Source organism: Cupressus sempervirens, chromosome 5 (genome assembly GCF_028749045.1).
Source record: "Cupressus sempervirens isolate cs-2001-9-10 chromosome 5, ASM2874904v1, whole genome shotgun sequence".
Classification (NCBI taxonomy): domain Eukaryota; kingdom Viridiplantae; phylum Streptophyta; class Pinopsida; order Cupressales; family Cupressaceae; genus Cupressus; species Cupressus sempervirens.
In genome coordinates, this window is record NC_143122.1 from 289,256,761 (window position 1) to 289,269,046 (window position 12,286).

General features: G+C 33.9%; 1 pseudogene; it reads right to left on the reverse strand.

The window, feature by feature from the left end:
* Positions 1 to 9,168: 9,168 nt before the first annotated feature.
* Positions 9,169 to 9,986, reverse strand: LOC149555707 (putative germin-like protein 2-1; annotated as a pseudogene).
* Positions 9,987 to 12,286: the final 2,300 nt, after the last annotated feature.

Below are 12,286 nucleotides of genomic sequence, written 5' to 3' on the forward strand. Positions count from 1 at the left end.
CATGTGAACTATCAAAATCATTTACCAATACCAAGTGTATAGTATATGAAACTTGTACTCAATTTCCTTATCTCAAAAGAGAGGAAAGATGAACGTGGTCAATTATAGTCTTGCGGTCACAAATTAGGAGTTTTTAATTTATTCATTTCTAAGTATATCTTTTAAATTAATTATGATAAATTTTTTGTATCAATAATTGATGAGATTTTATCACATGATACACACTATTCAATTGAGGATGCATGAGAAGTGGTCTTCATTTTCTTTTCATTGATGTATTTCTACTATGAAATTCCTTTCAAGTATTACATGGATGTGAATCTAAAAATTCATACTATCTTGACATAGCACATATAAGTTGAGAATACTAGAAGATTCATTTCAAGCATAATGTTGTATTTGGAACTTTAATATTTTTAAAAGAAAGGTTAATATATCACTTTATGATAAAGATTTTTCTCTACAAGTGGTTCAATTAGAGTTTACAAAGAAGTTAATGGGAGATAACCCTACACTAGGCTTGAACAATGAGAAGTCTTTTGAGGAGTTCATTATTAGGGATAGGAAGTTTCTAGAGGGTGTGAGTTTTAAAGTTTAAATTATTAATAAAAAAATTTGGAGATGATAGTATAAGATCAAAATTTAAGGTATCTACTCCCTGCATTCTCATTGTCAAAGAAAATGTCAAAATTGAAATTTTAAATATTAAAACATCATGGCTTAAAGATTTAGGTATCTTCTCAGTAGCTTTGGATATAGGGGTTGGTGCACTTTTAAATTTTGAAGCCCCATGGTTGTCCCATCAATAATGATTGACATTTTTATAAATGTTCCAACCTCTTCCAATGTTTTCAATTTCTAATATGGAGATGTATGTGTTCAAGGTTGCACACTTTTTATTTTTTTCCCTACTTCAAATTAAAATTTGTGCATTACGATAGTACCTTTTGATGCTTGTTTACTTCAATTGGTTACCAATACATTCACATAAGAAACTTTGCATTCTTTTTTTAAAGTGTTTCTTCCCCTTTCTTTTCTTAACATATAATGTTTAATGAAATAAACTTTGCATTCTATGGAAAAATGGTTTATTCCCACCCATGCCCCACCCCCCACCCCACCCCCCTTTTGTAAGAGTATTTTCCTCATTTATTATGGCAATACAACTAATAAACCTATTAATACTTTTGTGAAAAAGTGATCTGGTTGATTTTCTACTTTATCATGTTACTTAAATATGATCTTGAATTTTCGTGTACTTTCCTTCATCTCATTTTCTTTGATCATTTCTCATAGCATAGACTAGAGGTTTCATACTAAAGATGACCTCAATATAACCAATGGAATTATTACTTTTACCTTTTAGAATATAAAATTCCTTGTCTTTTTCCTATAAGATGATTTTGTATAGAAATTATAGCTATTATTTATAAAAATTATCATTTGACCTATAGGATGCCTTCAAATTCAAATATTATATACATCACAAGTGCCACAAATTAGGAGAAATGGCCTAAACGAAAGTTTTTTGCTTTTATAAACTTAGGGAACTTAAGGGAAGTCATCAATAGGAAATGGCATAAAGCTTTATAAATATTTGGTAACAAAAATGGGACAATCTCTAGATTAAATCCACCTAACTAGACATATTTGTGGTGTCAATTTGGGCCCACGATAAATAGAGTGATATTTTGGCTACCTTGTATCTATTGAATTCATTTGAAAACTTTAACATCAAGATAAATATTGTTTTCCTACAAATAAACACAAGGATTTTTTTAATTATTAAATACGTAATTGTAGAAGGGCCTCTCATGATCCTATAAATTCAAATGGGGAATTTGGAGGTTCCATGGATTGGGACAAATTAGTCCATCAAAGTTTTATAAGCTTTTAGACTTAAGGGACTTAAGGGACATCACCATAATGTATAGCATCAAGTGTTTAAAGAGTGGGGAGCCAAAATAAGACCATACCTAGGATAAATCCACCCAATTAAACATGGTTTTGGTTGTAGTTTGTGCCCATAATTTAAAAATTGGGTATTTTTATTACATTGTAGCTTTCTCTTCAATGCATTTGACGATTTTGGCACTGCAAAAAAAAATGTTTCTTTACAAAAACAACATGGATTCTTGATGTTTTAAAGTATGTTTTTATATACAAATTATGAATATTCTCTAGAATACAAGGTTTATTATTTGACCTATAGGATAACTTTGAATACAAATTGTGGATACACCATAATTGTCATAGATTAGGAGAAATGGTCTATCAAATTTCATCAACTTTATGAACTTTACTTTTATGCACTTAGGGAATTCTTAAGGGACATCATAAATTGGGTATGATGTCGAGTGTTTTGAAGAGTGGGAAATGAAAATGGGACCGTGCCTAGGGTAAAACTTCCCATCCATATGTAGTCATGTTAGAGGGATGGGTTCACAACAAATAGAACAATATTTGGCTTGTGTGATATTGTGGACATGAATAGTTGCCATATTTTTTTTGGCAGTCCTTGGTAGTATGATTGTATGGTTGTACATGATTGTATCAAGAATGTGTTTTCAATTGAAAAAGGTGGCAGGAAGCATTCCCTAATTCCTTTACAAAAGGAAGAGCTTGATAGAAGGAACATGAGTATTGGCAACTAAGATGAGCTGAAGGATTCTAAGAGGGTTAGTTATTAGTGTGGAAGGTAGATTTGTGGAACATTGAGGATGGATGTGAAGAAGCAGAAAAAGATCAAGGGAAAGATTGTACAAGTTGAGGACTTGGAGAATATGTATGTGAAGATCCAATTTGGGATTTATGGACCAAATCCCAAAGGATGCTCTTCCTGCTAAATTAAGAACATCTTTCGAACCTAGGGTGTCTAATGTAGGAGCATCATTGGTTATCTAGAAATCCTACATTTTGGGGTATTCTGGCTTTGGAATTGGAGGACTTGGTTAGTGAAGAGGTGGTACTTAATTGATTTTAAGTTGTTTACGGTTGTTGTCTTAACCAAGTGACTCAGTTAATGGAGGCATTTAGCAATGCTTCAGACACTCAACAAATATTGTAAGCTTAGTTTACATTGGAACTCAACATTAGTGTTGCCCAAGTTGGATCGATCTTTAATGGAGCCCGATTATACTAGTTGGACTGTTGATGCTCGGTGGTGATTTTTTGACACTCAGTTTGGTTATAGTCTCTATGGTAAACAAGTTGTCTATGAGCCAACTTTTGGTATTTAATTTGTCTATAGGTATTTAATTTGTTTTGCAATCAACTTGTCGCTTGCATAGGCATTTAATGTAAAGGCTTATTTTAATTTGTAATGGGTTAGGGTGACTTGTGGCTTAGTTGGGTATACGTAGAGGTGTTTTGTGGAGTTTTAAGGATAGATTGTAGAGAGTCATCTAGATTGGAGAAGAGGATGAAGTGTAGGAGAAAATTTTGAGAAGAGCTAGTAGCTGAGGCTTGGTAAACTAGGAGATTTCTTGGTGGGCTTGCGAGAACAAGTTGAGATCTTCCTTGGGGTTTTCTACCAGACTATGGATCTGAACTAGCTAGGATTAGGATTGAGTTTGAACTTGAGGGATCTTGCATAATTGTTTTTGTAATTGCTATTGTATTTGGCCCTTACCCACCAAGCCTTGAAATTAGGCACATTGCATGTAAATAGTTATTTTAGGAATAAAGTGTTGAGAATTGGTGTCAAATCTTGCATTGTTCTTGTGTTTCAGCTATGTGGTTATTTGTGAGGATCTAGATTACCTCTAGTAGGGGTATCCTTGGATTCTCAAGCTACGTCCCTATGCTACACTATCACATCTTGCATATTGTTCTAAACATGGCATCATGGCTTTTATACAAGTGTACTTGCCTACATTGTATACAAATTTTGTATCCTCTCCAATTAAAGATGGATTAAAACTAGATTTTGTATAGAAAATCTAATGGTATTTATACAATTTTATGATCTACTAATTACATTATATTGTAATTCAAATAAATCAACAATGTCCTTGAAACAAAATGCAACATTCTTAGATCAGATTAATATGAAGTTGTTATTAAAAGTGAAAAATCAAGCTTGGTCTTTACTCATCACCCTTGCAACTAAAATGCTAATATTTATTTGATGAATAGGCGTGTAATTGACTACTTGGAATATGATACATGTTACAATTATGGCATTGAAGCTATGTACATAAGTTCCAATTTTAGGCTTGATAGTGGTAGAATGCTCTAAATTTATACAAAATGGGTAGGTACTATGAGGCATTTTGTAAAACAAATCAAATGCTACTATCTCTTGAGATGGTGCCTTCTAAAAATATCTCTAAAAAAAAATTAGCATTCTTTGTTTTTAGTTCCATACTTTGTATATGCATCTAACACATTTATTGTGACTAAAACTCTTGACAAAAATCTATAATCTCCTCTCTTCATAATATTAGGTTCACAACATAGTTGTTTGCAGATTATTTCATTTATCATCATCAATCATTTCTGCAACTAAATTGGCACTCAACGCCATCAATTACGTAACCATACTCCTGAACTTTTACATAAATGTTTATTAGAATATAAGTTGTAGTATTTTCTCAAAATTCAACGAAATACAACATTGTCATAAAAATTGTCAAACCTATTGTCACAAACTGCTAGTTTTCTTCCACATAAATTATGCATGGATGTAATTAAAAGTAAATTGGAATATTAGATAAGCCACTGGGTAAATAATGGTGAGGTTAGTTACACGGGAAATGAGGATTTAAAAAACCAAATGGATTATAATAAAATAGTTATGAATCTTGGAGAAAAGGGCGGAGGTGGAGACTAGGGAGCTAACTATCTAGGGTATGGGATCACAATCTATAGTTTTACAACCCACCCTCATTGTTTTCCACAATTCATAAGAAGATGATCACTTTCTTCATAAATGTCGCCATCCTGAGTATGAAGAATTGAAAAATATTCTGAAGAAGTACAACCATGTTGGTGAAACTCCTGTTTCATGTCGACAACGAAATCTATCCTAGTATTGTGTTTGTAATACACAACTATTTTAAATGGATTCTTGAGATTGTGTTTGCTCGTTTTGTTTTTTTTTTATAATAAAATATATTTTATTTGTTTGTTGATGTATGGTTGTTATGAGATCTGAAGCTACTCTATCTTTGGTTTACATTTTTAGGACTTGATATTTGTCTACATGAATGTACGCCAGATGCATGTTACAGATTGTAAGGCTAGAAAAAGTAGAGGGAATAAGTGGTAGGCTATTATTGTAACATGACTTCAAAATGGAGATTTCTACATTTTTCCTTGTTTCTCGCATTTACAAAGATATTTTATTATTGGATGTCAGGAAGAGGTACAGTATTGTTTTAACAGTTTGGTGATATTTTTAATAATGTTTAGTTAAATGATAGTACGATTGTCTTGATTGTACATTTTTAAAATAGCATCAAGTGCATAAGCATAAACATTAAATTTGAATGTGTGTTCATCAAGCTTTGAACCTATGTTATTTATGTAGTGAGATAATAATGCCAAGCTAGCAAATCTTTGCGAGGTCGGAGGCTACCTGTAAGTTGAGTCTTATAGATGAATATTTTATCACATAGGCTCTTAGACCATCCATATACACCATATTTTCATGGACATTGATTTGAACAGAGAAAGAATTTTTCTTCTCATTATTGGGGGTTTGAGTGGATGTTGGATTAAACATTGCAGACGAGGCATGATTTCCAAATAAATCTTAAATGTCACAACTGTAAAATAATTTTTTATTATTATTTGTAATATTCTACATGTTGGTATAGAGAATTAATTACTTAGATTTAAAAGATGGGTTTTAAAGGCAAACCATTAAGTGTTTGTGTTAGCATTTTTCCTTTAGGCTGAACATTCAAGGAGATTAGCTAGAGAGGATATGTATTAAGGTGATTGACTCATTGGCTTATGTACATTTAGTTAAATTTTATTAAGAAATGATTAATAGAAATGGTTAATAGACAACAAATAATTATTGAGACTGGAGGAGTTGGCAACTATGTTTTTCTTTGTTTTTATATCAGTTTAGATGTTTGGTTGAGTGAAAGATGGAGGGTGGGAGGAAATGCAAGGATAAGTAAACATGGGGTCTAAAATTCGTATTATGGCAAAGGCTCAATGTTTGACTGAGTCCACACATAGAAAGACATACATGATCTAATGAATGTTGTAAAAGTCTCAAAGTTATAGAATGAATAAGATGGGCATATTATTGACTTGTTCTTGGTTGAAAAACAAGAGACTCTACAAAACTATATAAACATGGAAAAATTAGATTGGATACCTAACATTAAACTTAATGTATAGTCTAAACATTTTTCTTCATATAGGCATAATGGGTTTTGAAACCCTCTAAACCTATGTTGACATAGTTGTGGTGCCTGTCAAACTATTTTAAAATTCTTAGGAACTCTAACTTTTTTAGAATTCTAACTATTTTGCATTTTGCATGCATATTTACTATGGCTCCATGTTAGTGGGAATATAAACCTTGGTTACGTATTCTAGATTATGTTTCCAGCATGGATAGCCATACTACTTAATGTTTTAGCTACCCAAATTGGGTAATCTTCTGTTAACTTGTGCAGGCAGTTGAGAAAAGTATTGTGTGTGTTGAATAAAATATAGTGGGCATTTCCTCCTCTATTGTGTGTTGACAACTTCAGTGAATTGTATAAAAATATGAGGTTATCTGGCATTATATATGAGTGAATGATTGAAGCATCAACAAAGATGATGTTAGTGTGTGAACAAACTTTGGACTATCGAGCATAGAGGTTTTACATTCATTGGTGGATTTAATGGTTATTAGTATAGTTATGTACATATATGTTGGATTGTGTAATTCAATAATGAACTAGAATTTTACTTCAATTGTTGATAATCCCTTCTTTTATTACATGGAATATTGATTGTGTTAATTTTTCTAAAGGAAAGAAAATCTTTCTTGAAAATAATTATGGAATGCCTGTGTGTGGATAGAGAAATGCAAATCATTTTTAAAAGTCTAAACTAAAATGGTTTACAGTGCTCATCTTATATGTTCCACATGCATGTGTCCGATGGTTATCTTGTGAGTTAGAAATAAGGGTTAAAAAATTCTTCTAATTAAGCTAATAGGAAGTTGACCTAGTTGTGGCTTTATGTATGTCTAGGAGGTTGTGAATGGTTTTGGAATATGTTTCCTTGTTACAACATGATTGCACTACTCTTCTCCTAGTTTGTAGGGTAGTAAAGCACTCCTACAATATTTTCACCTTATGTTCTTGAGGAGATTTTTGAAGCTCATAAAAACTTGGTCATCCTATTTAGACCATCTTGGTACTCTGGTATCTGGTAACTGTAGTAAGTAGTTCATTAATTTTAATGATAATTATTTAAACTAATTTTGATTGGCCAATGACCTTGCCCAAGGGATAGTTCATTAATTTTAATGATAATTATTTAAACTAATATTGATTGGCCAATGAACTTGACCAAGGGAGACTTTCCACATTTCATGGAGATTTTTTGATGTGTCATTGGTTTTGTAGGGGTAGTTCTTACACTTATATTCGTATATGATATATAAGAACTAGAAAACATCCCTGCACAACTGCCACAGGCCTAAAAGGCACCTCAATAATAAGGTTTTAGATGTTTTAGAGATAATCATAATAGGTTTGGACAAGAAATTCATTTTGTACACATTCTACAATAAGTTTATTTCATATCTTTCAATGTCACCTCGAAAGGTATACTGTTAAGACACTATGTATCCATTGTAAATTCTGTGAGGTAAAATATTTTGATTTTTGAGGCATTTTGTCAAATTGTTCACATACATTTCTTCAAAGCATTTTATTAATCATTTCATATACTCTGCAAGCCCACATTTTGCACGCTTTTTCTACTAGCATTTCCAACTATTACATCTGCAAAATTTCTTAATCATTATGTTTTGAAGGAAGCCAAAATATGGTTTCAAAATCCTCTTGCTACCACCGATAAAGAAGATCTTGGCAAAGTCATAGGGTTTTTCTTTATTCCCCCAACTACATGTGCTTTAAATAGTTTCTAAAGGTTTTCAATAAATCCATTTTCCATAGATATTGTTTTATTTTCCCTTCACTTACCATTTTATATGCTTGGATTTTTTTAAAGACTTTTCAATAGTTTTGTCTTGTGTATATAATGTGATGAGAATGTAACCATTTGGGTTCGCTACCTGATAAATTCCATATTTTTCTTGCATATCTATCATCACACTTACAAAAATCTTCATCCACTATGCTTTGATGGATGCAACCTTGCACCTACAAATAACACTTGCTTGGACATTTTAAAATTCTTTGCACTAAATTTATTTTCTTCAACTTTCCCAATCATTGTGTTTAATGAGATAACATATATTTGAAGCATTCTATCGATAAGCTACTATGACTTCTCAATGTTTTCATCTTCTCTGTATCAATTGTACATGAAAGCACCAACAAGGAAGACAACCTCCCGAATTACGCTCTCTCTAGAACTTCCTGATATCAAATTGTTTCTTTCTTAAACTTCTTTTGAAAAGAGGATAAGTACTCTACTAATGGGGCATATTGATGGATGGGGATGAGTTTATATTTAAACTTTGGAAAAAAATTATAATTATATGTATGGCAATGCAATATGTTTGAACATACAAAAAATCAGCTGCAACAATACAGTTGTTGTTTGATTATAACTACCAAAAGATTGAAGAAAACAAATTATATCATTTAGTATAAAAAACAAATGATTATTCTTTTTTTCTTAATATCTGATGTTTTGTCCTAGAACTATTAGCATTACACCTTTACACATCACACACTTTGACTATTTGACACATTAGGTTTAAGAATCAAGCCTTAATGTGTGATGTTTAAGTCATCCATATATAATTAAACCCTTCATTTTGAAGTGGTGGTATAAGTTTTAGCCATTATGTACTTACCATATAAAAATTGAATGGTATTTGATTTAAAATTAGTTGCCATGTATTAAGTGATTCATAATTGCTTTTAACTTCCCAAATAATTGCATAACAGATACGAGTTTCTGAAGAAGATTTTGGCACACAAAACAAAAATAAACATCATCAATCTTATTTCATTAGCTTTCATGGCCACCTCTAACATTTATTAAGAATCGGGAATGGTAAATAAGGAATGGTAATAGGGAGCTATATCACGCGAACTTGCCCTGAATGAAATCGACAAGGGAGTTATCGCTACGGAAGGCCTTGGCCAATACTCCATCTGGAATGGCAGGATTCGCTGCAAAGAGAGAATTGGCAGTCACCTGAACTCCGGGATTCTGGCTGCTCAATCCGGCGATGGCCATTGCATTGTTGTGCCCCACATTCTGCTGGAAATGAAGCAACCCCTTTGGAAACACAAACACATCTCCCTTCTTCAACATTTTGCTGTGAAACTTGTTCGTGGTGTCGATGAACCCCACTAACAGTTTCCCTTTGAGTAAAACCAGGATCTCGGTGGCTCTTGGGTGCGTGTGAGGAGGGTTAATTCCATCCACAGCGTAGTCAATGCGGACCATCGATATACCCAGATGGTTTAACCCTGCTATCTGGTTAACATTAGCCGCAGTTACGTTGGAACCGACAGCGTTGTTCGTATTCCCTTCTCGTCCCAGACCTCCGAAGAAGAAGTCCTCCGCTGAGACCATTTTGGACTCCTTGCAAGAGAAGCCGTTCACCAAAACTGTCCATATTCATTTTCATATTTTCTTAGTACATAAAAAGATATTAAAAAGAAGACTAAATTTCATGTGCATCAGAGTTTACCTGGGCCTTGCTTGTCTGCAACACAGAAATGTTGCAAGGATTCCGGGTCTCCTCCCACTACACGCTCGCTGCAACAACTAATAAAAACACAAAGAAAAATAAAGCTCAACCGCATGTAGCGTGTCATTTTTCCGAAGAAGAAGAAGATATCAACTGAGAAAACCCTGAGAAGTGTGAATGTGATTGAATCGTGACGCATTATATAGTGGAGATTCCGAGCAAGAAACTATCAGTCATGCCTGCAATGCCGCGTAAAACCTTTTAATATCAATTAAGAACGACCTTTGTTCAGATATATGATAACCCAAATAAGCAGAAGCAGTGACTGAGTGTAAGGAACCAAGAGACGGCTACATGTACGAAGGAAAACAAAACGACAAAAAAGCCTAAATAGCATGGAGTTTCTTGCGTAGGAAGAATTTGTTTCATAAGGAGAATCTTCACGCTGCGACAAATCTCAAAAACAGTCTTCAAATGAACAAAAGAAACGACAAAAATGTGAAAACGAAAAACAAACGACAAAAACTTAAGGCACCACATTTTGAAGCTGAGAAATATGACCACATCCCACGAAGATACGTACGCTTTAGGACAACCAGAACGAACTTTAAATCAACGAAAAATAGAAGGAAAGGCTGTTAGCGAGAAAGGAGGATTGAGACGTAATGATCAAAATGACTTAGGGAGACATCCAACAAGGACAACAAACAAGAACTAATTCAATCGTGGAGCCAGAATAACATGGAACGGTAGCATAAAACAAGAAGGAGGCGAAGCAAAGTCAGTCAACAAGCAACAAAATAATCATTTGGAAAAGAAATCATCAAATCAAAGATATAAGAATTCAAACAGAAATAAATTATACATAGATATAGATATAATTTTATTGTAATATAATTATAATTATGATAATTTTTTATTTATTAAAAAAATTATCAAGAGGGTGTTGACACATGGAACAAATAGTAGGCATTAGACACTGTAAAACAATATTTAACAATACCTAATGTTAGACAACCACCAACAAAAAAAGTAAAGCCTATCTTTGTCAAAAACAAGGTTTGAATGCGACAAACCTAGTAACCATGGTCCACATTGCTAAAGATCAACATCGGACAAGCCCACACACTAGTTGCATTCTTGAATAGAAAACAAGACCAAAGGACCCAAGTGAGCCCTTTAAAGCTAACAACCACCACCCTATCATAAGAAAAAAAAACCAACGAGGAGGAAACAAGCGCATCCTTAGGAGACCTGGTAACCAGCCTCAGGCAAGGGATAGGTTGTTCTTCTTTCACTATCATAACCAAAGGTCCACAGCCAACAAGACCTCCAATTTAGGTCAACATTCCCAAAAGTCTTCCACCCTCAGCATACTCCCTTCTCGCCTCAATAGTGTAGGGATCCACCTCAATAGAAGCAAGAGGAGGAAGGATCACAACACCGATGTTGGGGATGAGAGACTTCCAAGAATTCATGCTATCACTTATGATAGCCTAGCTGCCTTGCCCTTTGATATAGATTACCTCAACTTCCAAAATCACAAGATTGAACTCCACCTCTACAAGAGACAATCTCCCTATCAAAAATATCCTAGAACAAGCAACCAACAAACTTCAAGTACACCACTTATGTGAGCTAGAAAACTCACTTGGCCACTCCTCCCCATCATACCACCTGAAATAGAGTCACTGGGATACCCAAGCACAATGGGACCTTACCCACCAATGAAATGGGGGTAGTAGCATCACATCTAGTCCCGTCAAACTTAGCCCTAAATAAATACCCCATCTCAATACGGGTATGCTTCACCTCAATAGAAGCCACACAAGAGGGGTCACAACCTTAAACCAAATAGGTCCATAAGAGAAAGGGGTAGAGAGGAACCCTTGACACAAATCCAAACAAACAAGCCCCAACAAAGGAGCACCAAAAATTCTAGGTAATAGAAAATAGGACTAAAGAGAAGAGAGTCACCTCTAAAACCCACAGGAGAAGAAACACATGTGTTAACAAAGCGTAAAACCCCCTCCACTCAACAACCCTTAAGTCAAGTGGCTCATACACCACCAAGGGGTAAATCCTCCACATATTATGCCCCTATTTGAGCAAAATAGTGGTCTCAAAATGCCTCTGAACCAAAGGCAACACATTCCCAATATTCAACATTGAAAAAGAACCGTAAACTCCCTCTCAAAAAATAAAAACCTTAAAACTTGACTCTGAGGGAGGGGAACCAAATCACCCACAATAAATGGGTCCAAAATCCTTATCCATATCCTTATCTTTTACCATATCCTTATCTTTGTTTGAGGCATGTTCATTTCCTAACATATCAGGTAACATGTGGTTATTTTCTTCTATGAGGTTTTTGTGATTTCAAGGCTTTCTACGACATTGGGGGATTTCTTCTTGGATTGAGTGTGG